This window comes from Teleopsis dalmanni, chromosome 1, assembly GCF_002237135.1.
Source record: "Teleopsis dalmanni isolate 2A chromosome 1, ASM223713v2, whole genome shotgun sequence".
Classification (NCBI taxonomy): Eukaryota; Metazoa; Arthropoda; class Insecta; order Diptera; family Diopsidae; genus Teleopsis; species Teleopsis dalmanni.
Window position 1 is genome coordinate 194,438,266 of NC_051846.1, and position 14,922 is coordinate 194,453,187.

Below are 14,922 nucleotides of genomic sequence, written 5' to 3' on the forward strand. Positions count from 1 at the left end.
TAATAGTAAAATCTCAAAAAAAATATATAAAAAAAATAAGTAAAAGGTGTACTGTCGAAGAACACTATAAACTCTTCAATTATTGTGAACGCAACTTTTTACTTACAAAAAGTGACCAAATAGTGCGGAATTTATGCAGATACATATGATCCTTGGAACATACTTTCTCGAAGACGTCAGTAGGAAAGCAAGAACCGTTAATCCAGTGTGTTCAAATACTTGTACTACATATTATTATTATTATTGCCTTGTTGATTAAATATGTTCACAATTTATTTTTTCTTACTATTTACAAAATAATTCTTTAAGTAGCCTAAAAGCGCATAAAACAGCCCTAACATACATCTAGAGATAAGTTTTAAGAAAAAATTTTTTGAAGCTAACCTGATTGTCTTATAAAGGAAATTTTAATTCTAAGATTTATACTTTACATATTACTCATTCGTTGACTTTTAAAGGGGAAATGCTTTAATTTTACTTTTTTTGTATTTTTTTCTTTTTTTTCTGCAGTTTTGTTTAAAATAAATGACTTATAAAATATAAAAATATATATATATTTTTTTTTTTGTAAAATTCTGATTCTATTGAGTCATTCATTGTGTGTAATTAATTGTATATTTATATTTATTATTCCTAAAAACCGAATATTCAGCACAAAAACCATTTTTTGCTTATCTAAATGTTTTGATATAACCATCTAAACCCATTAAAGCCGCAACAATTAAAAAAAGCCGCATAAACTTAATATGCAATTAAAAATTAAACCAAAATTACTTTTGCGTTATCGATATACAGGTATATCGCAGTCGATAGCAATTAAAAACAGACATTATTTCATCCTCTGAAAATGATATTCCAATGTAAATTATTAATTTGATACTCAATAGAATTGTCAACGCAACCAAATAATTTTGTTGTAATTTAATAATAAAAAAATTTAAATAAGTTTTTTTTTCTTTCCTCCAAACGTTGATGATATTTGCATAAAACCAAATGTGTAAGGTCAGAAAAAATAATTGAATAAAATTGTTAGATGATAGCACTTAGTTTTCCATTCAAATGTAATTTAAATGAAAACAAATCAATTGTTTAAGAAAAAAAATTTTGTGAAAAAACGAGAATTCAATTGAAAATTGCAACAAAGTAAGAATTGCGTCAGTTTGATTGTACAAATAAATTATCTGATATCTGCGATATGGCAGCCGTACAATATGTGCCAGTTACACCAATTTTTTTTTTGTGTTGAATAGAAATCGAGACTTTATTTAAACCATTCTCTGTTCTATTTAGTTTTGTAATTGAATTACGTACGATTATATTTTTTTTTTAAATTGAGCTCATGTATCGAATTGTGCAGATGCAAGTGTGACAGACAAAATTGGATCATATTACGATAATAATAATAAAAATAAAACACGCGAAAATACAAAGAAATTGCTTAGCTTTTCATAATATTGAGTTTATTTTTAACAAGGTTTTAATAGGCATTTTACATAAATAGAGATACAAATTTATATACTATTAAGTTTTGTTAGGTTGCAATAATTTTTTCGTTTCAAATAGGCAATATTTTAATAAAAAAGTTAAAGCCCGCTGAATTAAAAATTTTTAATTATAGTAGTTTGGTGACAAATATTTAATAAGGGAAATAAATATCTTATTCTTTTCCTTGGTCTAATACAGAAAAATTCAAATAATTATTCAACAAAATTTTCATTAACAAAAATATTGGATGTCTAGAACCGATTCTGTTATATAAAACTTATTAATACATATTACAGAATTCTTAAATAAGAAAAATTATTGAAATTATGATTTGATTTTGTTGATTCAGTTCTTTTACACAAAACCTATTAATACATATAACAGAACAAGAAGCTCTTAATTCAACAAGTTTAGTAAGTTTAGAGTTTAGTAAGGCATTAAATTCTATTATTCGCCAGCTAGAAATTGTACAAAGCGGGGCTTTCAGGAAACTTTTTAAGGTCTCATGGTACATTAGGACCATATATATACTACTATATATACTACTATACTACTATTTGTCAGTTAGAAATTATACAAAGCGAGGCTTAGAGAAAACTTTTTAAGGTACCATGGTACATTAGGACGAATGACATCCTCAGGGACCTTAAGATTGCTCCGATTAAAAAATACATAAAGAATAGAGCCCTGAAGTTATTTACGAAAACTGCCAGACTTACCAACACTGTGTTATCGAATCTCAAAATAGCTACAGGCTTCTCAGGAAGGTAAGCAAATCTGAGGTCAATTATTGGTTAGTGTGATGTAGTGATAAATACTACATCAGTCAAGGTGTAGAGAGCGATTATGAAGAAACCTCGCGGTTAATAGAGAGTAAAAGTGTTCAAATGCACTGACTCAACTAGCCTTAACATAATAATAATAAATTTAAGTATGATTCGTTTTTGATAATTTACGCAATTAAAAGTAAGAGGCCGTTTATATTTCATGACTAAAATAATTATTATACATTTAAAATAAATGAAATAAAATAAAATAAATATTAAGTTATTCTTTTGCCAAAGGACACATTAACTAAATGCACTTGTGACAAATTTTAATTTCAATATATTATTTAAACCTTTCATTAGATATAAAGTATCTTATTCTAATATACTCGACTCGATATTTAACAGTACTCGGTTCTTTTCGATAACTTACTGGTGATGGCCTGGCGTTGATAAATCATTACTGTTTGATTTTAGTGCATGGAAAGTTTAATAATTTTTGACATAAGCACCACCTTTGGTTTTACTCCATAAAAAGAGTCCAATGATGAAAAATGTTATGATCTTGGGGATGTGTTGCCACATGATCATCTATCTTCTACATCTACATCTTCTACTTTATATTTAAAGAATGGATAAGCTACAATAGTGATCAAAATTGATGGCTTTTGTAACACTACCATGATTTTTAAAAAACTAGGGGCCTATAGCATACCACAGAGTGAGTTTTTGCAAGTCCAATGGCTTTTAGATGGTTACTTTTGGATTTTAATAAACCCTGGATACGATAATTTTGTTTGTTGTCATATCTTTCAAGCGAAAAACAATTCTTATCACTAAAAAAATTCGATAACGGAAGTCGTTACTATTTTTGTTGTAAGTTCACAGCATGTTAGCGTTTATTAAGTGATCCGTATTTGCATAACATAGCTTAAATGATATTTAGACTAAACGCAAATTGCTTATATCAGTCAAACATAACTTATAGTTAAGTTATTTGAGGTATAGTATAACTTACAGTTACATATATTACGGAATCAAGTCCATGAAATAGATAATCCTTTATAAGAAAACTGCAGTTTTCACATAACAAATTTAGTTATATATATCATCATTTGTTTTTGTTAATTAAATAAGTTCAGAGTAAAGGAACTTCCATTTTTTTTTTTTAAAAAGTTAATTTTTCCACAGTTATTTATCTTTTGCTTATTCACGAAATAATACTAAAACCTTGAGCTAAAAAATTGTAAAGTTTGTAAAATGCATAAATATAACCACAAACAAAAACTAATTAAAAAAATAAAGTGCAATGAAATAAAACAACATGAAAGCGTAAATTGTGGATATAGCAGAAGTAAGATACTTGCAACATATTAACGCATAATTCAGTTGCAGTTTTTCCTTAAACTTATTTAAAAGTATATTTATGACCTGGTAAAATAAATAAATACTAAAAGAATATAAAAAGGGAGATAAACACAATAACAAGTGGCAGAAAAAATTTTTTAGTAAAAAATAAAAATTTATAACTGCCACTTAAATAGATTTTTCTTCACTTTTTTTTCTTTTGTTGTATTCCTTGTTCTATATTGGTACACATTCCTACATCTTCTCTTTCATTAAGCATGTAAAAAGCTTTTAATCTAAATGTTAAACTTAGAAGAAAAAAAACCAAAAACTTAATTCCGCCATTTGCGCTTTCTCTTAAATACTTAACAACCCATTTTTTCATTTTTTCCAACCGCATTTTAAGTACTTTTTCTCCTATGAATGCTCGAAACCAACTGCAGATGCATGCATACCCATAAAAAGCTAGCAAAAAAGTATCTGCTTAGAACCACTTGAAAGTGGCAACACGTAAACTTACACACACATGCATACATGCATACATGCATACATACACATGCATTCAAACATATACAAACAAAAATATTTGCCCACATTTTCTAACTGCAGCTGAAGCCGTTAAATCCTTTTTTGTGCCTTCATTGCAGCATTTAAGTTAAATATGGCGCACATTAAAATTCTTACTAGTCTTTAGGTTCATTAAAGAGGCAGATTTATTGCATATATAGAAATATAGTCAGACGAAAAGATAACCAGACAGACAGAAAGACAGACAGACAGACAGACGGGCAGAGAAATAGATAGATGTACGGATGTTATGTTAAAAGTAGTGTTACTTGCCAGAATCTGCATACGAAATATTTAGGTTAAATGGCGCTTATATAAAGTAAAGCCTACATAGTTGGAGAAGTGGGTATAAATATGTGAAAGAGGGAAGAATGAAGGCTTTCGTTTTTATTGCCGAATGTCATCGCATATTTCTGTGATAATTTAAAGTTTTCATAGAGACTTGGATACATGTTATGCATAAATTCTTCCTGGTGACACATTTTTGGAGTATTTGGCAGCACTTTATATAAGCGATGCACATTTTTCCAATTTAGCATATTTTTGAGATGCTTCAGTTTATGTAGATTTTAGTATTTGTCGAAAGTTTAATATTTAACATTGTACGTTAATTATGAATTTTTTTAGTTAATTATATCGTTAACATTTTCTTTTTATTCAAAATTAAAACAAACATTTATAAAAACGTTTAATACTTGATTTAGTGCAGCAAACCAAGCTAAACTTATAATACGGGATTTGTATATAAATCATAAATATTTTAAGCTATTATGTGTGATGCTTTTTACTATAAGTGCTGATAGTATTTAATAGATAGAAACTTTGGAAAAATATATTTCTTAAAGACGTTAATGTATTTCTAGTTGATATTGTATCATTTGAAATTAGGAACTCAGCAAAGTTTCGAAACAATTGTCTTTTATATGGGGAGAATATATATTCCTTAAAAACGTGAATGTATTTCTCGTTAATATCGTATCATTTAAAATCAGAAATTCAGCGGAGTGTATAAATAATTGTCTTTGATATGGGGATTTTGCAGAAGTCAAGTGAATTCTACAATCTGAGGCCGAATCTGAGTACTTTAGTTTCTTCATGGTAATGTTATATAAACAAAAACTTTTAAACCACAACTTACACACGTTCAACAGCTAGAACCACTGCAAGAGTAGTATAAATTTTAAGAGGGATACATTTCTTAAAGACGTTAAAGTGTTACTTGTTAAGATCACACGACTTCAGTTGAGAAACTCAAGAAAGTGTTACTAAATCCAAACGCCTCTCATTTATTTGTGGTTTTCGTTTCATATACTATTGAAAAAATTGGCGAAAAATCAATTTAAATCTTAAATACTTTGAATCACGTTTTTACGATATCAGATGGATACGTTGTCGTAGTTAATAACTGTAATAAAAACTAGTTCATTTTTATGGTTTTACACAAAGCACTATATTATTTTTAAATATGTATCTATCAAATCTAGTTGTGGAGCATTGCAACTTAATATAAAAACATCAATAAAAATTTGCAAACTTAATCTAAATTTGATATATTTATCAAACAAACTATAGTTAGAAATTTTACTAAACTTTTTAATATTTGAATTTGCTCCAGTTCGAGAATTTAAATATATAGCCAACTCTTTAAAAACGTTTAAATATCATAAGATGTTATAGCATTTGTTCGAAATCATATAACAAAAATGAAGTAAAACTGGAAAATTCGGAGAGAATTTTTTCGAATATTCAAGTTATCAGACTGAGATATTCGAGTTCGAAAGTGCTAGAGCTTCTCGAACATTGTAGTGCTCTGAAACACTAAAATAAAATGTTGGCAACTACAATAGTTTTTGTATGAAAAAATATTTTAATGTATTTAATTATATTTTTATTTGAATTTTTTTTAAATAATTTGTTTTGATGATCAAATGTTTATATATTTTTGAACAGGTTTATTGGTTAGTTTAGAGAAGGTTACAATAAAATATATTTTAAAATAATTAAAAAATTTGTGTTGTATTTTAACAATTAACCAATTAGTCTGTTCAAATACATATTTACGATATAACTTAAAACAAACCCAATATTAAACGCAATGTTAATGACTTCCTTATTGTTAGAATAAATCTCTTACTTGTTATTAGTACTATATCCTTGTTGAGCTCTTAATACAATGAACTGATTTGATTTTTAAAAATGTTCATACCAGCAATGTCCTATTGCAAACATAGAGCTGTCTATAATATTATTATTTTTGAATATCTAATATATCTGCATAAAAAATAACTGAGCTTCGTCAAAGCTTAAGCTAACTTCTTTATTTGGTTTTAAATCCGCATAACTTGCATAACACACAAATTCCATATGCACTCTAATTCACTAAACTACACATTTTTCTAACTTTTAATGTGATTTAAACTACAAAAGGCACTTAAATTCTATTAAAAGCAATAGAATCTTCCAAACTCAGTTTTTTGTGCGCTTAAATTTTTCAAGTGCGTACAAATGCGAAGCTCGAAATATCTACGTGGCAGGTTTATACATTGTTCGCTCGTATGTGAATACATTTTCATATACTGGTACTCGAATAAGTGCCTGTGAGTACTCGTACTTATTTGAAACCCACATGCAGTTGATGACAATCATGAGAGTAAAGATACTACATATATAGAAAATGTTATAAAAGAAAAAATTTATTTTTATTTTATTATGGGGTATATATTCGTCGTATACATATTTGATTCTTTTTTATTTTATTGAATTACAAATCAGGAAGTCTTAATAAGCGTAATTTTAAGTCGTTAGTCACTGTGATTGCGTTAAGTTAGAGAGAAGGGAAATTTTCATGATTATACTCGATATACATCAAATGCCATATAAACGAAACGTTTTCGAGGCGTAAAGATAAACAAACTCTTAAATGGCGTATTATAAGTAAGTTTAGATTTTTCCTTTGTAAGCCTAAATGAAATATAATATATTATTTCTTTTTATTGTTATGAGTATGTAAGAATACGTAAGAATATTTTTTAAGAGACTTGAAAAATTAACGCACTTTTGTATAAAATTTATTAACCTCATTTATAAAAGATAATTGCAAAACTAATTTGGCACAAACAAGTAATCATTAATGAAGTTTTCATGATAATTTGAAGTAAAGTTATAAGTACAGTGAGTCAAGTCTTCAATAAAAATACATTATTTTTAAGAATGTATTGTGTAATAAATAACTTCAAATTTGAAGTAAAGTCATAAGTACAGTGAGTCAAGTCTTTAATAAAAATATATTTTTTTTAAGAATGTATTGTGTAATAAATAACTTCAAATATTTAAACAATTTCCTGCCATATATATGTTAGTATATCTTAATCATTTTTTATTTTTTATTTAAATTAACGCTAATCTTTATATGCTAATAAAGAAAATAATGAATATTAGTTTTTTTCTGCTAATTTATGCGCTAAAGTCTTCCTTAAACTTTAGTAATTGATTCGGCAACTCTGGTGACTAAACACTTAATTACACTATTAACACAAGTATTGCATTTTATTGCTAAAATCTGTTAAATTTATGGTCAAAAATTAATATTTTTTAATAAATCGTAAAATTTGTATTTTATTATACATTATTTTTTTTTTCTTCATTTCTTGTTTTTATTTTTTTTTTCATTTTGCTGCTTTGAATGAGTGTCACTCCGTAACTAGCACAAAGTGGCAACGCCGGTTTTTTTACTCTACAAGGTGCAGTTGCACTTGCGAATTCATGCCCAAGCAACAGTTTTGGTGTTGAATTTCTACTCGTTCTTCTGCATTACTAGTTTGCATGATTATTCATAGTTTTTTTATATTTTCACAGCAACAATTTAGTTTGTTTTTTTTTATCTATTTATTTAATATTGTATCTATTTTTCTTCTATTTTCTTCTATTGTACCTTATATATTGCAGTCGCCATCTTAAATTACCATATGCCATGGCTGTTGTTGTTGTTATTGTTTTAGTGCTTTTGCAAAATGTCAAATGTGCAGTTGTGAAATTGCATTAAATGACTTCAGCTGTATTTGCGTTAATTCGCTTATATCGCATTAACATTTTCAAGCAATCATGGGTTTGGAATTTATTGAAGTTTCTTTAACATTTGTAAGCACACAGGTATAGTCATAAATATGCACACTATTACATTAATATTAACGCTGATTTTTTTAACCTTACACACAACTGTATTTGGAGTATATTAAATCAGTTAGAATATTTGTAACGCAGTAAGGGACATATCTTAGACTCAAATAAACAATATAGATGTGTGGTGAAATCTGCTGAAAATGTATTTATACTTTTGAAAATGGATCATTTTTACGTGAGTACAGGCAAACAAAAAGGTTAAAAATATTATAAATTATAGAGGGTTACACCTTCATAACATATAAGGAGTGAAATGATGTTTCTGAAAGGTTATATGATGGATCGTCATAACTTGGGTCTGTCTAAAGTGATAGAAAGTAAAGTTTTTTTGCCTAAGAAAGATATGGAAAATCGTGAGTTTAACTGTTCGACTACCGTTTGATGATGTAAATGCTGGACGTCTGGCTCTACAGAAACATTATAATTTGATATGTCATAATTTCACATAAATATATTCAATTTAATTATTATAACAAAATAGGATTTAATCCTTTAATAAAGAAGAAGAAGTAGACTGGTTTTGGTATGTGCTAACATAAGTCTAAAGCTTCGTTAATAAAAAGTGCTGAACGAGAGACATTTGAAAGTGATCGGCTTTGATCTGGGTTAGGCAAAGAATTGTAGGCCTTGAGCTTATAACTCCAGTCGTTATTAAAAAAATCCGTTTAACAGTTCAATTAAGTTCGCAGTTGAACTCCAACTTTTATAATATAAAAATGTAAAAGCAATATCATTCATGTTTTTTCTGCTGCATATCGAATTATTCTTCTTATCTATTAAAGAATTATAATTTGAATGTATTTATACCAATGTTAAACAAACTCAAAAAGTAACCTCCATAAAACATTTTTATTTATAAAGTTATGGGTAGTGAAGCTTTATATAAATTCAGGCTTTCATTAAGTTGGAACGGATGCGGTTTCTTGTTTTCTAGTCTTTTATTCTCTTAAGAGAATATTAGACCGAAGGCTTGTATCTTTAACTGATATTATAAAATCTTTAAAGAAAGATATTCTATCCTTACTTTTAACGTCTGAATGCCTTCTTTTCTATTAAGATCAGTTGTTACCGCAAAATATCTACTATAGTTGCAATGTTCGGAATTAATGGGAGACCAATATTTTGTTTAATTTTTTCTATACCAATGAAATGTATACCAATGATAACTGAATGTTGGTTTAATTTCATTGCAATAAACAACAACTATGTGTGAAGTAAGTTAAAGTTTCGACAAAACGAAAATTAATTCAATGCTTTATTTTAAAAAATTAATATAGTTCTTTAAATAATTTATTGATTTCTCTAATAAAGCAAAAATATATTTTCAAATTTTGAACCCGGAGAGCTGAAAGCGAAGCTAAATATTAAGTTAAAATCAAAATATCAAGTTTTTAGTTATTTTTTTTTTAAGAAAGGTAAAAGCAATAAGACAGGCTGTTTAGTTGTTAAAAAATAATAATTGTATTTACAAATAAAAGTAAATATTCATAAATAGGATTTCCACAGATATCTTCAAGCTCAGTGGTACTTTTTTTGCCAACCCTTATTTTCCGAGTTTATTGTGGAGTGAAAGGGAATTTTTTTGTAATTGTTTTGAAATTTTCACTTTATAACTAATTTAATTTCATATATGATATTAATGGTTTTTGTATTATTTTTCTAATTTATTTTATCATCCATCATTATCTAAAATAAAGTCAAATGTAAACAACAATAAATATCTCTAATAAATTGTATTGCATCTTTTAAACTCCGCAAGTTCATACCGAAAAAATAGATTTTCTTTATTTATCAAATAATAATTTCTAAACAAACTGAACTCTCATTCAATAGGCCACGTAGTACCAACTTATTCACTACTCACTCTAAATATGTAACCCGAAATATGTACCGTGTACCGGCTGTATTGAATTAATGCGAGTCTTACTACTCATATAGATAGTAAACTGATTTGTGTGCGGTTAGTAAAACTGACACACACCGGCGGTTGATAATGGAAGCTTTGGTTAACAATAACAACAACAACAACAAAAAATAACATAAAAAACCAAAACAACTTAAAAACCGGTCTTTGTGTATGCGTGTGTATATGTGTGAGTGTAGCCGCATTTTCATACTACGATCCAGTCAAAAAGTATGCATGGTATTTACCCCCGCTCTGTACAATACGTATCCATATTCATTGCCGGCTAAATAAAATGATCTTTTATTCTGGGCTTTGTTGTTATTCAAACCCGCTTCGGGTCGGCGCATCTTATTCACTACAATTGTAAGTGTAGGTACGATGTGCGCTATGTCTGTCTGTCTATCTGTCTGTCTGCCCTCGTGTTCGATCTGCTAGATCTGTCAAAGTAACAGCAACAACAACAACAACACGATTGTTTCTGCGGTTTGTTGTTATTGTCGTAGGAATCGTTGTTGTGCTTGAATTAATGAATACTCACTCATTCCTGTGTTTTGTAGTTTTGTTTATATGTTGGTTGGTTGTTTGGTTGTTTGGTTTGTTCAAAAAAAAAGCAGTTGTGGTTGTTGCCGTTGCTGTCTATGAGAGCTGGCAAGAAGAGTGGAGTAATCACAGAAAACCTCGTGCCTGGTACGGAGATCTCCGTTTCATGCAGCGAATGTAGTTGGCATCGTCGCAGTCATTATTGTTGCTGCTGCTGCTGTTGACGTTACGATGTTATTATTATTATTGTTGTTGTTGTTATATTTTTATATTTATTGTTATAACATTTAATGTGAATGACGTTAGCGGCGACAACAACCGCACTTAGCGTAATTCAACTTTGCTACTTTAGTTTCATTTTTTTTTTTGTGTCTTTTAGTTTGTTCATTAAACTATGCGGTTATTTGTTATTTATTTACGTTTAAATATGTTGTTGGGATTATGTATGCTTTTACGTCTATATATTAAAATTGAGAAATATCTGCAAATTCTGTAAAATAAAAGAATTTGAAATCAAAAAAATTCAATTTGATTCACACGAAACCACAGACAGAATTTTAAAGAAAAATTATAAAAGAACAAATTTTCATATAAACTAATGAACGTGTTCTAACGTCTCTGTTTTTTCTTTGTTAGGTGACTTCAACCTGTAGCTCTGCGATCTACTGGTACTGGGTGTTACCATGTTCTGCTCATGACTTATATGTCGAAATAACAATAAAAGTGCGAATCAGTGTTTTTTTTTGTTTTGATGCAGTTTTATTTTGCAACGTTTTAATTTCAATTTTTATTGCAGAACATTTATTGAATGCTAATTGGAAGTTTTAATAATATTTTGTAAATTCTACGGAATACGAGCCAGGCATTTTAATGGTTGCTGTCCACCTCTAAAAGTGGAAAATACGTAAACTCAAACCGTAAACATCGAGGCAGGCAGCTGTGTTAACTTAAAAGATACAATATTTATACAGTCACAGACTGCTGTCACACAACAGTTAATAAATATTTAATGTAAATACATAATCAAATATGTATTTTAAATTAAAAGCGCACACAATACTTATTTTATAATTACGAGTACAATATGCATGCGAAGTGCAAAGAAAAAGTTATTCTCCATACGAAACTCTTACAGTTTACACTTCGTAACATTTTTATGATAATTTTGCAGTAAGTGGTTCAGCTCCCAGGATATTGTTAATTGTAATTTGGCTTTAAAAGCATCGTCAGCGAAACCAACTTAATTGTCTTTCAATAATTGTCTTTTAATAATTAATTGCCCGTTTCGAATGATTAAAAGCGCAATAAAGGCTAAGGTATGTAGTTGTATTATAGTTCGATACTGACCCTTGGTAGAAGGCTTTGGTATTGGTATTGCATGTCAATTGTTTACAGCTTCAATAATATATGATTGGTTATTAAGGTGTGGAATATTTTTATTATCTTCTCACATGGCAGAAAACAGTTCTGTTCAATAAGTTTGTAATGGTAATGGTTTTCTTTTAATAATTTTTATGAAAGAGCTTTTATTCTAAGTGTAAAATATGGGAGTGCTTACAATCATACAAAAAATCATAGTTTAAATACAGACTAAAAACCACACATCTGTGATAAAACAACTTACAGCGTAGACGGTTCAAAGGTGAATAATATTTAAATAACATAAAAATGCGATTGTGCGAAAACAATTAAATTTAAGCAAAATCTACAAAAAAAAAAAACAAAAAAAATACTTTTAACAAAATATATGGTTAAGAAAAAATATTTCGAAATAATATGTTCGCTAAATGTTCGCAATGGAAATGCTACTGCGAAACCGAACAGCAAAGCAAGTGTTTCAATAAATAAACTCATGGCTTCCAAACAAATAAATGTGCTTTATCTGGCACAATGCTAGGTAAACCCAAACGCTTCGGGAACCAATGTACTTATATATTTATATGACTTTTTCCATATTGTCGTCTGCACACTTACATATAGATGGATATATATCCGTTTATACTCATATGGATATTCACACTTACATACTACTAGCTTATGCATTTTACATATTGAATAGTTTTGTACATTTAAGGCTTAAAAAGTATTTAAACCCTTAATACAACCATGTGTGTGTACATTGCAGTTAAGAGCAATATTGCTCTAACGTTTGTTGGTCTGCGGGTTCACAATGTTTTAACATTTGCAGTGGTTCTTTTTCTAGTTTTAGAATGGATTGCGATAAGTTTAAAACACAGAAAAAACAAAAAAACAAAAAAACAATAAATGAAAAAAAAGAAAGCAAAAAGTTATATGGAAAAAGTACGTTTACACTGAATTGGTTGGCTGGGTTGGCTTACTAATATATAAGTCTGTATTTCATATAAAATATACTGTGTTGCCATGTAAAGTGACAAAAGTTTTACCAAACATTCATTTATATGCAAAAGGATACACAAACACATAAATTCAAATATTTTTTTTGAAATTGAAAATGCATTTTTAGAGGTATCCAACAAATATCCAGTATTTAAATTCTATTAAAGGTTGGAATAAAAAAAAATTCTTTTAAATTTAAAATTTCCTCAAATAAAAAAACAGTAATATATATATACCAAATATAAATTACAAAAACATTATAGATATTTATATTGAATTCCAACACAAATTTAATAGACATGATCGATCGATCCCTGTCTCTGTTCTCTTCAAGTTGAAACGCAACCTCTACGTAGCCCCCTCTAGATAGCTACAATCATCCATGTTTAGTGAACTAATGTATTCAGTTTGAAACCCAATGTATACAACATCGTTGCAAGAAAAATGAGAAAGAGGAAGCGTTGAATAAGAACACCGCATACTATTTACAATTATATATGGATTGGATGCATCATTGGTGGAAAGACCAGTGATGCTTTGGATTGATAACCAACGATAAGAAGGCACTTGGTACTAACAACTGGTGACCAGGAATTTCTTAGTCTCAGTAAGTCAGTTTAGTTTAAAATCGGCTAAGTATCTGAATAGTTAATACCATAAAATATTTTTAGTTTCAAGGTTATTCCGTGGTTTTGATGGACCTCGTACGATGCACTATGATCTGCTGAATAAAAGTTAATATTAACTACAAATGTGGGAATCAGTGTGAATCGTAATTTTTCCAAAACTATTGAAAATTTTTTTTTCTGTTCATTTTTCGTATATTAATATCTTATCATTTTTTATTAAGAAATTTTTCTGCTTTGACTCACTGTCTTCGTGTAATCGGGTAATCAATAGTTTGAGATACTCACAGTTACTTAGAACAACCGATTTTGAAATATTAAGGATTTCTTGACTGTATGTATTTTTGTTGGAGTAGTTTCTTTAAACACCCTGTATCTCAGTAAATATAATATGATAATGAACGCCCTTTCTAACTATAATATATTTTGTGGATGAAAAAATTGTCTCATGAAATAAAGACTCTTTAGTAAGAAACTGTATAATACCTATATGCAATAAATCAATAACAAAATATTTACGGTTTAAAGGTAATAATGTGCAGATTGTGGGATTGCAAAAATATGGTGATTTGACTCTTGATAAATGGTACTGAGTATCTAATCAATCTGAATAAAATCTTTGAAACCATTGCTAGTGTAAATTACAGAATATTTTACAACAATGATGTATGTATACAATATTTTTTAGTTCTTAGCATTACTCTGAAGATAATTACTATATATTTTAGTAAAGAACATGTTTTGGTATACAGCAGATATGAATACTAAAGAGCTTGACTGTCCGTCTACCACAGCAGACTGTAAATAAATAAGCAAGTTACAAACTCAAAAATAATTAAACTCGTGATCTTTGCAATTTTAATTATATAGTGGTTAATAAAGTATAATTCCAATGAACTGTATTTGCAGTACAGAGATTAAAACGGTGCTAAAATTGTTAACTTAGAAATTAAAATTAATTTTCATTTATTTTAATATTCATTTGAAAGAATTTTTTGTTTCCTCGTCGTTGTTACTAGTAATAAGAAACAACAGTCTTTTGTGACATGTGCATGACAAGAATTTCAACGAAGTAATTAATTGCTGAATTAAATGAATTTTTTGCTATTAAATTTTTATAAATGAATTAAAATACTGCAGTGGATAA

The 14,922-nt window shown here is 28.3% G+C and overlaps 1 protein-coding gene across 1 annotated transcript in view; it reads right to left on the bottom strand.

Moving 5' to 3' along the window:
* LOC119671029 (low-density lipoprotein receptor-related protein 2) overlaps nt 1–14,922 on the bottom strand; it is a 151,577-nt gene that overhangs the window by 96,977 nt on the left and 39,678 nt on the right. The window lies entirely within an intron of this gene.